We start from the raw sequence: 12,923 nt of genomic DNA on the forward strand, positions 1-12,923 counted from the left end.
CCCATTAGGAGATGGTCAGAGGTGGCGTTACAGTTATACTCCCTGAGTCTTGAACTAAATCTAAGGGCAGTGAATGGGAGGACAAATTCAGATAGGGGGGGGGGCTCATACCTATAATAGACCAGGACACACTTCTAGAATCGACTATATCTTATTAGATATATGTCTCTGGAGCCAAGTGAGGGACATGGTTGTGGTCCCGACGATTGAAAGCGATCACAACCCACTTTCCTTGACCATGGCCCAGTGGTGGTGTTTTCCTAAGAAGGGTCCCATTAACCCCACAGTAGCTCCCCCTGATGAGTCGGTAGTCTCTCTCTGTGGAAGGCGCCTAAAATGGGCTAAATTGGTCCTCTCAGAGGAAAGGGTTGGAGAAATCTCAACCCTTTTAAATCAAGCAGTGTCAAATCTGGGGTCTCTCCCGGAAGGGGTGGGTAGGGCTAGCGGGGTATTTGTCTCTTTAGTAGAGGCTCTGACAAATGTGTTTACCATCCCCTCTAGTAAGCCAGGAAACAAAAGAGGTGTAAAGCAAGGTAACGGTTGGTACACACAAATATGCAGGGTACACAAATCAAGACTTGTAGAGGCAGTGAAACTCAAATCCCACAGTGATATACTGGAAGCAAGGAAGGCTTACAATAGATCCCTTAAAATTGCTAAGATGGAGTGGGAAGAGAAATTTTGGGAGGACCTACTCCTTGCTAGCAAAAGTAAAGACTCAAGGGGCTTTTGGAACCTTGTAGGCTCCCGGAACAGGCCCGACGAAGCTATGAGACCCTGTAATATTCCCCCACAAAGCTGGGTAAAACACTTTGGGGCTCTATACCTCCCGGCGGATGGGGAATTAAATGTCAGGGTGATCCCTCCACTAGTATCTGAACCCCATGGCTATAATCTCTTTACACCTTTAGAGATCGAAAAGGTAATCGGGTGGGTAGCCCCCCGGAAGGCAGCAGGTCCAGATGGCCTACCGGGGGATCTCATGCGGGCACATCCACTGGCGTGGGGAAGGGTTATTGCAGCTCTCCTTAATGACATTATGAAGGGGGGGCCAGTGCCCGATTCCTGGAAGGGGGCAGTGGTGGTCCCGATTTATAAAAAAGGATGCAGAGAAATCCCGGGGAACTACCGCCCCATAAGCCTCATCGACTCCACCCAAAAGATAGCAGGTAAAGCTATACTTGGTAGGATTCTCCATTGGGTGGAGGAAAATAAAATATTATCAGACTTCCAGGCAGGGTTTCGGGCAGGAATGGGGACGATAGAGCAGGTGTTTAGGCTAGCACTCCTTGGCTGGAAGGTGGTGGAGCTAGGCAAGGGCAGTCTATACCTGGCTTTTATAGACCTGAGGACTGCCTTTGACCTAGTTCCCCGGGAGGAGTTATGGAGGGTGCTTTATGGGCTGGGATTGCCTTCTTACATCTTGTCCCTCCTTATTAGCCTTCACGCCCACACCTTTGCTCGGGTTCGCTGGGGAAGAAATGGAGAGATAACAGAGAAAATCCCAGTGTCTAGGGGTGTGAGACAGGGATGCGTCCTAGCGCCCACCCTCTTCTCACTATATGTGAATGGGGTGGTGGAATATCTCCAGCAAGAACCAGCCGACGCTCCCTGTCTCGGGGGAGTGCGGATCCCTACCCTGCTTTTTGCGGACGACACGCTCTTGATTTCCAAGACTCCGCAAGGCCTCCAGAAGTTGCTAACCCGTTATCAGAACTTCTGTGTTTCAAGGGGCTTAGTAATCAACGTGGATAAAACTAAGTTTTTAATCCTAAACCCTCCAAGGAAACTGGGCCGCCCACCTATTCTCAATTCTGTTGCCTTGGAGAAAGTATCCAAATTTGATTACCTTGGAATTCTGATTACGGATAGCATGAACTGGTCACCTCACATTGCCAAGATGGTCCTGAACCATAAGAGAGTAGGAGGTGCCCTTCTGAGGGAATTCCGGGCATCACCGAGGAGGTCGCTTGCCCCATCAATTGACATTTACAAGGCTAAGGGAGTAACATCAGCCTTGTATGGGGCAGAACTGTGGGGGCATTGCTGTCTGGATTCCCTGGCAACAGCAGAGAGCAAGCTCTTGAAATCTTTAATCGCCATCCCTCCGAGCACTCCAACAGTGCCTGTGCTGTTGGACACAGGATGTAAGAATATTAAAGATCAAGCCTGGCTTCGCCCACTTCTCTTATGGACACGTATCTGGAGGGGTGATTAGCTAAAATCGTATGCTGAAGGGTTGGCTGAGATAATGAGCCTGGGCGGTTGGGCGAAGATTAAGTGGTTGAGAGACACCAAAAAACTTTTGGAGGAACTTGGACTGGGGGACTGTTGGTCATCAAGATCGGCTCCACCAAAAGAGGTTCTGAAAAGATTATACTGGAATTGGGTTGCGGATCAGTTAGTTATAAATTCTGGTCATTGTAAATCTACAGCTGCCTTTTTAACAATAAAAGATGCAGTAGTTTACGAGCCTTACCTGGACCTAATTACCCTTCCAGCTGATCGAGCACTGTATTTTAAATTCAGAGTGGGCTCCCTTCCAGTTGGGGCCCTGGTGTCAAAGTGGAAATCAGGTGCACACACGTCCCCTTTTTGTGCCGGTTGTTCCACTAGGATAGAGTCCATTGCGCATGTCCTGTTCGAATGTCCGGACTATGCTAAACCCAGGAGTTTTTGGCTCAAACCCCTTTGTCGAAATATGGGCACGCGTAGCTATCTAGTAGCCCTTCGCATCCTAATGACGGACACTTCCCCCCCCCATTGTTTGTGGTGTAGCCAAATTTTTAAAGCATTTTTGCTTGATCCGATGCAAGAGATTGTCAATAGCGGTTTAATTCATTTTTAGCTAATTTATTCTGGCATTACATGTCCTTTTATCTCTCTTAAATGTACATTCAATATTGCTTTTAAAAATTTTTTTTTTCTAGTTTTGTAAATTGCTGTATTCTGTGTACGCTTACAAGATATCTTGCATATCGAATAAAGCTTCAACCAACCAATAATAAATATTACCTTGAGGTTTTTATATGAAATAGCTTATTCGTACTCCACGCCTCCAAACTACAGGTGGCACTGTCCCTTCACTAACTGGCAGCTACAAGTCAGCACTCTATGTAAAATAACACTTTAGATCCAGAACCACCACCTGTCTTTTCTATGATTGATATTTAACATCAATATACCTAGATCCACTGCACTGATCTTTGTCTCATCATCATTACAGAAAATGCTGTACTGCAGTTGGGATGCAGGCGGGAAAAATGGACACTCTCAGAAAGTAAACCGTCTATGTGAAGGAGACATGAAGACAGGAGTACAGATTTCGATGGTCCCTGGGGTTAGAGGTGGTCGTAACAAATCATGGTTGTCCTGCTGAATTTGTAGCTGGTGAATGCTTCATGCTGGGACCTGCCTGAACTGCAGTAGCCAATTTGGGAAAGAAGGCACGAGTTGCATGGTAGACGGGGCTGACAAACACCATGCGAGCACCGAACAGGCTTGCTTAGCACCCACAAAGGGGGCCTCCTCAGCTTTGGTGACCACATTTTCAAAAACAGGCATTGGCAGTGCTAATCCTACAGGTCACACCATTTGGCTGCTGTGCTTATCACTGACGCGGCTCAGCATCAGCAAAAAGAGACAGAGAGAAAAATATTTTGTCAATGTTGTGCAGCATTGCCAAGAAAGATAGGACAGGGAGAACAATGGTGGAGCAGGCGGGTGGGAAGGAAGTTAATACCACAGAGTGGCAATAATATTAATGAATAACATGGTGGGGGAGGAAGAGAGGAGGTGGGGGAGGAAGAGAGGAGGTGGGGAGGGGGCTAGATAAAAACAAGCATTTACAATGCAATGGTTTCGCCTTTGGAAAAGTTAGAGCTATTGGCATTGTAAATGACAACATTTGTATTTATGTGTTGGTTTTGGAAACAGATAAATAAATGGCATTGTCATATACAATGGCAATAGCTTAATCTCTCGCAAATGTGAGACCTATTGCATTTGCACCCACACATACACACAGAGTCACACACACACACACACACAGAGCCAGCCGCGCACACACACACACACACAAACACACACACACACTCACAGAGCCAGCCACAGACACACAAAGAGCCAGCCACACACACACACACACAGAGCCAGCCGCGCACACACACAGAGCCAGCCGCGCACACACAGAGCCAGCCGCGCACACACACACACAGCCAGCCGCGCACACACACACAGCCAGCCGCGCACACACACACACACAGCCAGCCGCGCACACACACACACACACAGCCAGCCGCACACACACACACACACACACACAGCCAGCCGCGCACACACACAGCCAGCCACGCACACACACACACAGCCAGCCGCGCACACACACACACACAGCCAGCCGCGCACACACACACACAGCCAGCCGCGCACACACAGCCAGCCGCGCACACACAGCCAGCCGCGCACACACACACAGCCAGCCGCACACACACAGCCAGCCGCACACACACAGCCAGCCGCACACACACACACACAGCCGCACACACACACACACACACACACACACAGCCGCACACACACAGCCAGCCGCACACACACACACACACAGCCAGCCGCACACACACACACACACAGCCAGCCGCACACACACACACACACAGCCAGCCGCACACACAGCCAGCCGCACACACAGCCAGCCGCACACACAGCCAGCCGCACACACAGCCAGCCGCACACACAGCCAGCCGCACACACAGCCAGCCGCACACACACACACACACAGAGCTTGGCCTTGATAGTACAGGTTTGCTTTAGCTCTATTTGTAAACTGGCCTGGAAAGAAAGTTAAATGTGATATTTCCGAAAGAACCGCATTTCCTTACAGCAAGTGAACACACACCCTGTACACTTTACTCAAAGCAGATAAGCTTGTGTGATTAAAGTGAAATGTGTGAAGGATAAAAATTGTATTTATTACTTATCCAATAGTAAAGGTTTTTCCTACATACAAAAGACAATTCATTCTCATGGTTGTGCCTTAAAGCATCTGTATTACGTTCTTAAGACAATCAGCAGAAGTAGAGACCTTAGACTAACGAGTGTAGAATTGAGGCTAACCACATGACAGAGGATTCATGCTGTTCGGGGTAAACCACGAAGGATCATTTGCCTTCAAAAGACAGCTGAGCTAAGGAGTCTCATTACTCATTCTAATGACTGTCAACAAGAGAACAGAAACACACTCTAAATACAGACTATTTATGACATTTCTCTTAGTGGTGCAAACTATGAAGTAGAAAAATCCAACCTGTCAAATTATTTAATGAAGAAAAATATTAACAATGGTTACTTTCAATACATATCCCTGTGTAAAACCCGACATGTAAAGTAACGAATAGCTTCTTTAACAGAGTAACCATCAGAAATCAACGCGTAGCTGCTGTACCGTTTACAACCAAAGGGCTTGAAAAGGTTTAATGTAAGGCATGAGCTTTTCAGAGCAACTTTGTTGGGGACCTTTAAAACTAGAACCTCAAAGATAAGTCCCTGTGCCAGACTCGGTGCCAGACTCTGTAAATAACTGAAGAGTGCAGAGCACGAATGGAAAGTGATGGCAATCAAAGGACATGGTTGGTCTACACTGTTAGCAACTGTCCACAGTGAGGGCAGAAGTGAGTACCAACAGTTCAGATAACAGACACGTGAAAAAAGACGGAGCAGCCCCATGCCTAGTTCGCACGATTTGTGGCAGGGGTGTAGTGTGTGCAGGGGCGGCTGGAGTTTGTACCCAGTGTGCAGGAGGTGAGTGTGCAGGCGGCGCAGCACCTTACCGAGCTCGCAGGACTTGTGGCAATTTGCAGGGGGTGGTCGCAAAATGTTCCTAGATAATGTTGTAATCTGTGACGGAGGGAAGGTACATAATTTGCAAAGATAGATCATGTTCTGTACAAATCCATAAGGTTAAAAAGACGGTCCCCATTTCCAGTGTCTGGCTAGGAACCAAAATCAACACTAAAGAAAACGATCACTCTAGCTCTACCCCGCAGGAGATTGTTGCTAAAATAAGGCCATGGTACTCGGGAGCCAATCCTTCTCTGAAAGCAACCACCTAGCCTGCTGTCTGATGTTTAAATACCAGGGCGGCAGAATGGTCAGTCCGGATCTACCCACATAGTCAAAACACATCTAAATTACAAAACCGGACTCCGGCTGTCCGAAAAAGCCACCGTGCCTCGTCAGGGACGATGTTAAATGATAACTTATACTTGAGCGTACACAGGACTTAAAGGTACGGCAGCTTACAGCAAGCCTGCCCTTCTCACGTGACTCCACTTTACCCCCAGAGTTCGCCTGCATCTCAGTCTTTAACTCGAGTCCACAAGCGCCATTTCTTACCCCCGTACGGCTTGCTCAGGGAATGCTCCCGCTTCAGATATTCGTCAGTCTGGTCTGCCAGTAAGACCTCCGCGAGAAGTATTAAAATCTAAATTAAAACCGTAAAGTTGTTCTGCCACCGGGAGCCGCCAACAGACGCCATTTTCTTCCGCTCTCACCTGCGAGCAAACCCCGCCCATAGAGCTCGCATTGGACGAATATGAGCTTTCACCGGCCTTCCAGTCGTTAGTTCCTCACTATTCCTACTTGTATACAAACAGTTGCCTGGCATTACGCTGGTCACTTCTATTGGTCTCTGAACACATCGATCAACGTGCCTGCCTTTCCCAAGACCAAAGGCCGGCAATGCTTGACCCCTTAGGGTTTGTCTAAGATTTCAGTGTCATCAAAGGTCATACCACGCTGTAGAATTCTATGGGGCAGAGTCGGATTAGCCAATAGGACAATCGGGCAGTGACCAATGGGCTTTTCTGATTCAGCACGGGGGGGGGGGAGGACACGGACGGCGGGAGGGGGCGGGAGAGGACACGAACGGCGGAAGAGGACACGGACGGCGGGAGGGGGGCGGGAGAGGACGAGGTGGGCGGGAGAGGACACGGACGGCGGGAAACGTGCACAGGACAGCGAGGGGAGGGGGGACGGCGGGAGGAGGGACACGGAGGAAGGCAGGACAGCAGCAAGCCCGGCCGGACCAGATTCGGGGGCGTTCCCGGCTTTTGGCTGACGTAGCATGACGTAGCCAAAAGCCAAAAATTCTCGGGAACGCCCCCGAATCTGGTCCGGCCATGACGGACGCCTCTCTGTTCCAATGGCTAGCCTCCATTTATGGAGCTAGCCAATGAAACAGAGGGCGGGTTCCAGAGCCACATACTGTAACTCAATAGATTTCTCCTGCAAAAGCTGCTTGCGCAGCTTTTTGCAGCCGAAACCTAAAAAGCACAGTGGGGGTTTGTTTGGGTGAAAAGAACCAACAGTAAAAATAAGGAAGTGGGAAGCAGGGTGGTGAGTAAGAAAACACAGCCATTCCCACTGAATGCAAGAGGCACAAAAAACTTGGCTGAATGGGGGTCATAGAAGGATACAAGTAATCCAATCAAAATTATCATAAAGTGGCTAAGCTTCAGGGGGTGGAAAAACTTGAAGGAAAGTCTCTGAATAACAAACAACCAAATGAGAGTAACAAGAAAGCCAACCCATGGAAGGAAATGGGGTGGCCCACAGCTCACTGTAAATATTGGTATTGTCGACAACAGGTTTCAAGAACAGTTAGCTAAAAGTTGTCTGCCAGCGTGTTAGAAATGGGGGTTTCTAGTTGGCAAGGGTTTGCACCTTTGCCCAAATAGGGACCCTTCTTCCTAGTCAGGATAAGGGAGTTACACTCCTAAAATAACCCCTGCTCACCCCATTGGTAGGGTAGCTTGGCACGAGCAGTCAGGCTTATCTTAGAGACAGTGTGTAAAGCATTTGCACATAACCCATAGTTATACACTGTAAGCACTACAGAAGGACACCACACCAGTTTAGAAAAATATCCAATATTTTTAAATACTTAAGACAAGACCAAAAACGATACAAATCCACTATACAGTACTTCAAAATCTTCATTTATCAAAATATGCTTTAAAAATAGTTCTTGGATGTTGATAGCTCCGTCCGGGGCTATCACGGCATTGTGAGCAAACAATGCGACCGTGGCGTCGCAGCCCTGCTACGGTGTCTGGAACACCCGCAAACAGTACCTTTTAGAAATGCAGGGTGTCGATGATCTCTCGTTGAGCTTCCGAAAACACGGCGTCCGCAGGCGTCAGTTCCAGAGGTTGGTGCAGGAGTCGACGGGGCCCTCAAAGTCACACACGTTGCAGGTTGATCTCCTCTCTGATGGAGTCTGGAGCGCTGGCAGGCGTTATGTGCTGCGGTGCGATGTGCAGCGTGCGGTGCCTTCAAGTCGGGCTACGAGCAGCAGCTCGGTGGCGGCATCAGATGGCGTCGTCTGTGAGACCAGGGTTGCGGTGCGAGATGAAGGTGGTGCTCGTCACGGTGCTGGCATGTCACGATGCAAGCAGCGTCGTCGACGTTGCTTAAGCGTTGTTGTCGGCTAAAAAACCGGAGTCGATGGTGCCGGCAGGCCAAGGCTGCGGTGCGGGATGAGGGCGATGCGTCGTGTAACTTTACGAGCGATGCCCTCGAACAATAGTGCAAGCAGCGACATCGATTTTGGCATGGAGCGTCGTTGGGGATACCAGGGTGCCGTCGTGAAGCGAGGCAGTGCGGAGTGCGGTGCCCAGAGGTGGCGGTGCGAGCAACGGCTCGTTGGGGGCATCAACAGGCGTCGTCGTTGAGACCAGGGTCACGGTGCAGCATTGCGGCGGTGCCCTCTGCGGTGCCTTCAGGACACGGAGTCTGCAGCGTCGTCGTAGATGTCGTCGAGTTGCTTTTCTTCTGTTGCAGCCCAAAACGCACAGTCCGCAGTGCTGGGGGCAGACGGGCTTGAAGTCTTTGCTGTTCCTGAGACTTCTTGAACAGGGCGGCATGCTCTACCTCAAGCCCTTGGAGAAACTCATAAAAATAGATTGCAGAAAATTCAGTCCAGTCCTTTCACTGCCCAAGACAGAAGCAGCCACTGTAGGACAACACAGCAAAGCACGCAGCAAAGTGGTAGGTCCATCTCACAGCTTCTCCGGCTCTTCTTCTTGGCAGTCTTCTTGGTCAAAAGAGTTATAAAGTTCAGGGGTCTGGGCCCCAATATTTATATCCCAAAGTCCTTTGATCCCTTAGGCAGAGAGTGTCTGTGCCCAGCCAGAACCAGTTCTGCCTTCTCTGGTGTGATTCCCTGACAGGAGGTGGAGACGGCATTGTTAGAGGCAGACCATGCCCTTTGAGGTGCAAGGAAATCTCCTCCCCGTTCCCCCATTGCAGCCTAAGTCTATTCAGCCCTTTACTGACACTACCTAGACTATCTGGAGCCACTCCTGCTCCCCAGCCTTCTGTCATCTAAAACCCAGACAGGCAATCCACATTCCATCAGAGACACACGGGAGGACTGAGAAAGAAAATATCTACTTTCTAAAAGTGGTATTTTCAAACACAGAATGTAAAAATCACCTTCACTAAAAGATGCATCTTTAGATTCTGAGTTCAGGCATACTAAACTTTATTTTCCCACCTAGTTCCCAGGGCCAGTTATGTTTATAAGATGTTATTAACAAATTTCCCATTCTGTCCTAGGGGGAACAGGTAGCCTTGCCATAGTGAAAAATGAAATGGGCTGTAAATCACTATCAGAACATGACATACACACCAGAGCATGTCGTACCGTTCACATATACTGCACCCTGCCCACAGAGGTATCTTGGGCCTACCTTAGGGATGACTGACATGTAGAAAAGGGAAGGTTTACGGCCTGACAAGTGGGTGCACTCGCCAAGTCGACATGGCAGTTACAAACTGCGCGCAGACTCTCCAATGGCAGGTCTGAATTACCTTTTTAGGGCTACTCGCGTGGGTGGCACAATCAGTGCTGCAGGCCCACTAGTAGCATTTGATTTACAGGCCCTGGCACACTTAGTGCACTTTACTAGGGACTAACAAGTAAATCAAATACCCAATTCGGGAAACACAATCCATAACACAATTTACCACAGGAGCACTTGCACTTTACCACTGATCAGCTGTGAGAAAAGTGCGCAGAAACACTATGCCAGCAAAAACAGAGTCAAAATCGGGAGGCAGAAAGCAAAAACTCAGGGTAAACATGGCAAAAGATGCCAAGTCTAACAAGGCGACACATAGCAAAAGATGACGTCATACAATAGAAATGAGGACTTCAATCAGGCACCATTCCTGAGGCACTTGTGAATGAAAGAAGGACACCCAACCTATTGTGTACTGTCAGAAGGTACACGTGAACGAGCGATAGGTAGCATAGCAGTTGTGTTCCTAGGAGATCCAATCTCCACAGCTCATGCTGGTCAGTAGAGAAAGGGGAGCCTCATGGAAAACCAGCTTTTTAACATACATACATGACCTGCTATGAAAAAAACTAGTACGTGTTTTGTTAAAACAAGTATGTTGGGATGCAGAGACATACATGCAAAAATCAAGAAATGTTAAAGGAACCAGGGACAGATACCTTGTGCTCATCTCAGTCACATGTATGAGGAGGAGACTCAATGTGTTATATACAAATGTGGCTCATTGACTCACACTTAACTAAAGATGCTGCAAGGCCAACTACTCCTACCGATTTAAATTTCATGATGAAACCACTCACCCCTTTATCTCAGCACCGGGTCATGGGAAGTGCCTCACCTACCCATGTTGCTTAACTGACCAGCCAGATATTCAGTCGAAGGAGACACATCAATGAATTAAGCCCCAGATCCCAAGTCACTGCTAGTGAGTTTCAGACATTAATACATTTACAGTGGTTCTTCATTCTTATGCCGTTTAAAGTGCACTTCTCCATGTGAAGCTAGGTATTATAATTTCTTAAAACTACTTTGACATGCAGTTGATGATTCTGAGGCTTGCGTATTATGCAAGATTACAGCTTGGTCCATACGGATCAAAAAGGCTCCACATAAATATATAACTCAATACTATAGCTTCATCTTGATGCAAACATTATTGATCAAACCACTTTAGATCCAGTAATATTTGCAAAAGCAATATTACAGAAAAATGTTTCATAACCAGCATTAGTCAGCACTATGGTCATATGAAAAGTGCTTGCTAACCATCTCCGGTCTCTTCAGATGGTAGTATTTATACCACCACTGTGCGAATGCACTCAAGAAAGTGTTAACTACAAACCTGATACCGACACTGCTTCTTGGCCCAGTCTCTTTTACTACACCTATTCAGAATCGATATTTCAAAATGAGGTGAAATAAACATGTTCAAAGGTCGCACAGCTTATGCTCATGTGACTAACTGTGATTGATGTTCCAGTTGCTATTGCACTCATCTGGCAATAATGTAGGGCTGTACGTTTTATGCCTGCTTTGAAAGGATTAGGTAGGTGTATGCTCATTGCCCAGGTAAAAGGTCATTGCTAACTGTAATGACACTATTTGAGGGAAAACAGAGTGATTCACTGCTTTTCTGGCTTGGTTTGCCCTATGAGGTAAATTTTATAACAGGAATATAAACGCCAGCCTCCATGCAGGGCCCGCTTTCCCACACACTACACAAAACATCACATTGCTCCCAACAGACCAGACATACACTTTTTCGAAATTGTCTAAGAGATGCATAAGCATCTGATAATTAACCTTCTGCAGACTACTTAGATACGAAAACCACGCGCAGACAGCTCATTGAACACGTTAAGAGATGGACCAGATCAAAATACCCAGTATATATCATCACAAGATTACTCAAACACTGGTCTGTGATGTAAGCCATGGCATTGCACTGCTAGGAGGTCATGCCAACTTCAGACTACTTAAATGACACCAAAATAACAATTCCAGCACTCTATTTTGGAAATAGACATAATGTAGGTCTTCCCAATTGTAAAAGTGAATAGCAGCAATGAAATAAATAAATATAAACAGAGAGCAGTCATATGATGAATTCTTTCCACTCGGTGCGCAAAATTCCACTCTTCTCTTTACTCTGATTTCCAAGAGCAGTCGTATTCTCAGTTAAAATGGCACAAAGTCTAAGTTTGGTGAAAAATACAATTGGTGAGATGAACATTTCTGTAATTCCATCTCAATGATGGATTAGGGAATATCTGTGTTGGCGTGAAAGCAGGGATTAAACGGGTAAGATCTGGTGTGAAGCTAGGTGGAGGGGGAAACAATCAGTGGCAGCGTTTCATTATGTGTAGTTTTCTTTTTAATGTCGGAGGTTATGGGTGTGGATGTACCTGCTTGTATATCATAGTTGTGCGTGTCCGCCTCTGGCCTAACTGCATTTCTGTCCGCTTGCCTGTTTATACCTTTGTATGTGTGCCAGTCTGCCTACGCGTTTGCATGTTAGCTTGAGCTGTAGAATGCCTCTTTCTGCGTTTGTGGAACTATGTGCATGGTGGAACCTGGGCAGAAATGTGCACATTTGTGCACTGGCCGAATCTGTGCATACCTACAGGATTGTGAATATTGGCAAATATGTGCATGGCAGCAACACTGTAGAAACTGGAGATGTGTATATCACTGTGAAAGATCTGATACTGAGCGTTTGATCTAAATTGTCCTAGTTACAAATATTATTTGACTACAAAGTTCCTTTTAGAATAGCCTCAGAACCCCATCCTAGTGTAATTGATAGTCTTGGCAAAATGGGTTACTTTTTAAATTTCCTCTTTACCGATTGTTTTTCTCTAGGATTTGGGAGGTGAGAGAACACCCCTTTACATCTATTTAAATTATGTAGTGTTTTGACTAATGTAATACAAATTGTAAACATTTGCCCAAATGTTTCCTAAAATGTCCTTGGAGAATCAACCCCCTAGAGCTTTGTCACATTCCACCAATTTGAGAGGCCAAACATGCATCCCAATTAACTTTTTTCCAATACAT

At 47.1% G+C, this 12,923-nt stretch overlaps 1 protein-coding gene across 1 annotated transcript in view; it reads right to left on the bottom strand.

The window, feature by feature from the left end:
* The window catches only part of SSNA1 (SS nuclear autoantigen 1), an 81,806-nt gene that overhangs the window by 15,988 nt on the left and 52,895 nt on the right, over positions 1-12,923 (bottom strand). The window lies entirely within an intron of this gene.

This window comes from Lissotriton vulgaris, chromosome 5 (genome assembly GCF_964263255.1).
Source record: "Lissotriton vulgaris chromosome 5, aLisVul1.2, whole genome shotgun sequence".
In the NCBI taxonomy this organism is placed as follows: Eukaryota; Metazoa; Chordata; class Amphibia; order Caudata; family Salamandridae; genus Lissotriton; species Lissotriton vulgaris.